The 5,000-nt window shown below is 40.5% G+C and overlaps 1 protein-coding gene across 2 annotated transcripts in view; it reads right to left on the reverse strand.

The window, feature by feature from the left end:
• LOC137997364 (endothelin-converting enzyme homolog) overlaps nt 1–5,000 on the reverse strand; it is a 106,658-nt gene that overhangs the window by 48,745 nt on the left and 52,913 nt on the right. The window lies entirely within an intron of this gene.

Below are 5,000 nucleotides of genomic sequence, written 5' to 3' on the forward strand. Positions count from 1 at the left end.
CGCAGCTAATTTGCGAACCCGTGCGAAGCGAAAACAAAAGATTGTGCAGGGTCACGGTCAATTCGACATCGATTGCAACAACATTGTTCTCGCTTTTGAAAGTTCTAAGGTTTCATAACCAGTCCCTCGATTAACTATGAACTCACTAACTCCGTAGGGCGAACAAAACTCACTGAATCCCTAGGGAAACAATGACTTGAACTTTCGACTCGAACGTGATCATGTCGTGCAACTTTGAAACAGCGGCAAATTCCGTGAAAATTCCGTGTATTCTTCTATTTTGAGTTGGGAGGTTTAACAAAACACTTAATGACTGGCCCCACGGGAAACAGTGAGTTTTGTTTCCCCGAGACCCTCAATGTTCCCCGAAGCTCGCTCACCCTGCCCAACATGCTTAACCAACCGTACGCAATAAAACGTAAACCGCTACTGAAAAGCTTTTTTCTGTGCCTGAAATACAGATTTTATTAGTTTGTTGAATTCACAAAGGGAATCAACCTGCCTTAGGTTAGAAGGCAGGTTGTTCCAAAGTACAGGGCCACTATAACTAAAGCTGCTCTTATAATAATGACCCAATATAAAACCAGTCGTGTCTTTTTCTTCCTTGTAGTCAGATATGGCAATAAGCCACTTGCCTGTGCTTCACACTGAAATTAAGCCCTGTTGGCTGGAGTCGTTACTTGCATGAATGACGGCACGTAGGATCCTGTGTTGTTGACTCTTATGTTCTTGTTTTCCTTTTGTTTTCTTTCTTCGTAGTCGTAATTGTCGTTTTTTTTTTTTTTTAATTTCCTATCCCGCGGAAAGCGACATGAATATATTTTTTCCAGATCTGACCTGCTGTTTGAACTCGAACCGATCATGAAATGTTTGTGCGCCATCAAGGTGGTTGTGGTTACGAAACGGGTTTTTGCATTGAATTTATAAAAAAAATATGCGCGATTTTTGGGCTCATTCATGGAATGGACGAGGCATTGATGTAGATGGAAAATGCAGGGCGCGAACTTAACGGTAGTGATTTCATGTAGTTACTACAAACAAGGAATGACCTACAATGATCTACAATGACACGTAATGAGCTACAGTGACCTACAAAAATGACCTACAATGATCTACAATGAGCTTCAATAACCTAGAGCGATCTACAATGACCTACAATGACCTACAATGACCTTCAATGAGCTACAATGGCCTACTGACTTGCATAACGTATAATCAAAGAGAAAGACAAAAGAGAATTAGGGTGAAGAGTTTGGTGAGCGGAAAACATCCATTGTGCACTTCACATTACACTCTAATCAGTTAAGTCTGTTCAAATGTAAGTGCTGCACGGCCAACGTTTAAAAAAACGTAATCCCTCCTTGTACTTGTACATGTTCATTGCCGTGACTTTAACATCGCCAGTTCCCACGGCCTGTTTCCGTTTGACCTTGTAGCTCAGTCGGTAGAACAGCGGTGATCTAACCCGAAGGTCGTGGGTTCAATTCCCACCCAGGGTCAGAGTTTTTCTCTGTTTTTGTGTGGGCCCATTTCCATCAGTTGGGCTAACGCTCACCTGGTTCATATGGGGTAGAGACTTAGCACTTCACATTACACTCTAATCAATTGAGTCTGTTCAAATATAAGTGCTACACGGCCAACGTTTGAAAAAGCGTAATCCCTCCTGATATAACTATTAGTTTGCCGATTGAGCCAAATGTAGGCTTGAATGAGTCAGAAAAGGAAGTTCTATCCTTTATTGAATGGTCCGAGAACAACCGCATGAAAGGTAATTTGACGAAAATATGGGAAGTCCTTTTACGAGGACAGACTACCAGGACGCTTTCCGAACCACTTGCGAACATAGAGAGGGAAGAGAAACTATTGGGCGTTACCTTTGAGCAAGTGCCAGTTAATTGGGACACTCATATTGAGTATTCACTTAGTAAGGCAAGTAGTGGGTTGTATATTTTAAGAATATGTAAATATTATCGCTACTCTATTGAGAATTTGGACAAGTAGAATTAATAAACACTTTGTCAGATGTTACAAGATGGGTTACTGTTTAAAGCAGCCCAGTATCTTGGATATTCGTCGTAATAGAGATGAGAAGTTATGGCGAGGGATCTCTTCCACCAACACTGCTTTGAGCGATCTTCTACCTCCCCAGAGAAAATGGCAGTTGAGAATTACGTCGCATAATTATATTCTACCTAAGGTCCGGACAAGTCGTTTTAAATCTATTTTTATTAATAGATGTCTTTTTAATAGTAATTAATATTTGTTTGTCGTTTTATTCATTTTTTTTGCCTTGTAAATTGTTGCACTTCCGTTTGCACAATGAACTCTTAATAAAGACCTTTATTATTAAAATTTGCAATATGGATCGAGAAGCCGAGACTTTCACCCCTGTCAGTGAACAATCGAGTTCAAGTGCAGCCAATATTTTCAGTGTCCAGTCGGAGCTGATCGACACAATCCACTAGGATCACAAGCAAGGTTTACAGTTCATCACTCATAGTGCGCTTCCCTTTTATCGACAATCACTAAGTTGTCATCAAATTCTAAAATCAAAAATCGCAAGGCCTTCTGAATCGGTACTACAGGAGGTTGAAGATGACCTAGAAATAAGTTTTTTCCAAGTTTCCAGTTCCATGACTGTGTGGTGCCGTTCCCGCCAAAATTCAGCCCTCGTTTTTATTAAATGGTGCTTATTTTTGATAAATAGTGCATACCTTTTTTGTAAATACAGCCGTTGATTTTTGTTCATAGTGCCCACTTGTGATAAATGGTGCATACCTTTTTATAAATGCAGCCTTTACTTTTTGTTAACGGTGCCCACCTGTGCTAAATGGTGAATACCTTTTTTGTAAATGCAGCCTTTAGTTTTTGTTAATGATGACTGGAGATTCTAGAAATGGTGCCTATTTTTTTTTTTCTTTTTGGAAAGGCTGCCCTATCTCTTTAAATGGTGTATTCACAAATGATGGGTCAGGTTACCAATTCGTTTTTTGTAAATGTGCTTGCCGTAAAATGATGCAGCAGTCTGGGGACTACCACAGCTGTAAATGTAGAGAAAATCTGGTAATTAATCCCTTCGCTACGCTTTCAACATGGCGGACGACCTAGCGAATGCTGCGAGAATTCTGTCAAGGGCTGCTGAAAGGCTTACTACACAAGTTAATAACACGGTTGAAAGTAATTCAAGCTCTTTAGCAGCGGCACCAGTAGTTGCTGGCCCTTCAAGGGCGGATGGGTCTTCGAGGATGGAAGAGGAATGGGAAATCGCTATTTCCATATCATTTCCATCAGCTGAGCAGTTTTAGTAGTCGCGGAAATGCGGCCACAAATAATCAGCGAAGGCCTAAAAAATGATAGACTAAAGGATCGGAATAGAAGAGCAAAAAATGTAAGACATTCACACGCAAATTTGTGTGTTTGAGTGATAAAGATCAATCAGAGACTCCTGATGCTGAGGACAAAGGGACTTCTATTGGCTGGTCTGGGAGAAATGAAGATTACTGTGCCTGACGAATGCGATGAATTGGAAATTCGCGACCTAATCATGGAGACGTTCCCAGAGTTGCTAGATGCAGGAGGGTTTGAACTAGTGTAAGCAGAATCACAGAAGAGAGATCTGAGGATTATTCCCCCTGCACCAAGTGGGCTAACAATGAAATACCTTGTTCCATTTATCCGGCAAGGAAAGATATTTGTGAGACCAATTCAAGAGGATTTACCTCTAGAAAGCCCATCACAGGCACAGGTTAGCGTAATCGTTCATAAAGAGAGATATTGGACGTGCATGAATTAAGGGAACATTCAGTATCATGTAGTGGTCCCAAAGATAACGTCAGTGCAGGTAAGGGCTATCTCAGTTCACGGTTTGATTTCTTCTTAACAATACGTCGAATGTTATCGGCTCTGTTCATCTCGATTTGCCAGTTGCACGTTTTCGTTATTACACTTTTGTTTCTCACTTCATTCTGTAACCGTAAACTTTAAGTTATGTGATTTTTCTTAATTCAATATTGGCAAAAACATTATTTATGAGCCGCATAGAGAGTATTTTCAGCTTTTGTAAGTGTCATTTATATGGAATGCCAATCTGTGTTGATTTTTACAAACTTGAAGTTGTTTTATGTACATATAGTCATAATAATCCTATTGATTGACGTAAAAAAGGCTTCTCACTGATCAGAAAGTGAGTTGAAATGTGTGATGTAAGGCATGGTAAAGTTCTATGTTTTGGGTGTGCTTTGTACGAGTGAAAAAAAAAAAAAGGAAACTTCTTAATTAACCTGGGCTGTGGGTGTGATTGGATATCACCTTTAAGAGGAAAACTACATGTATGCCCATGAGTTACTCATTTTCTCACTGTGCTGCAAATTTAATGATTTTGTTTTTCAGTCATCTGCCAGATAATGTTGACTCAGACAATGACCTTGTGGCAGCATTGGAAGAAAGAGATAGCCCTGTCCCATCTGCTGTACCTGGACCATTTAGTGGTTCTTCCAGTGAATGCACCACAGGTACCTGTAAAGATCGCCATGCCTCATCTGTCTTATCTATTCCACTTCAAACAGAATATGAGAACTATGTGGACGTTATTGGGGATGACCAAGACCCAGATCTTCTTCCGGCGATAGAAGCAAGCTTGTGGGACCAACAGACAGCCACCTTAGCTACTCCAGTTCACACTGAGCAACAACCAAGAGAAAATCAGTCTCTTCAGGCCATCTTGACATCTTTTCAGGAAAACACTTTGCAGCAGCATATTGATAACCCTGTTAGTATTATTATTAGGCGTAAAGCTGTTTTCCCATCAACCCTCAGAGCGATTGACAGAAAAACGTTCTCATTTTTCAAACCCATTATACCTGGTAGTTAATTTCGCTGGTGAAGAGGCCGTTGATGCTGGGGGCCAAGGCGAGAATACTTTCGCTTGCTCATGTCTTGTCTTGAAACATCTGCACTTTTCAATGTATCATGGTTTTCGCATGATCTTAATCAACTGATTA

Source organism: Montipora foliosa, chromosome 3, assembly GCF_036669935.1.
Source record: "Montipora foliosa isolate CH-2021 chromosome 3, ASM3666993v2, whole genome shotgun sequence".
Lineage (NCBI taxonomy): Eukaryota > Metazoa > Cnidaria > Anthozoa > Scleractinia > Acroporidae > Montipora > Montipora foliosa.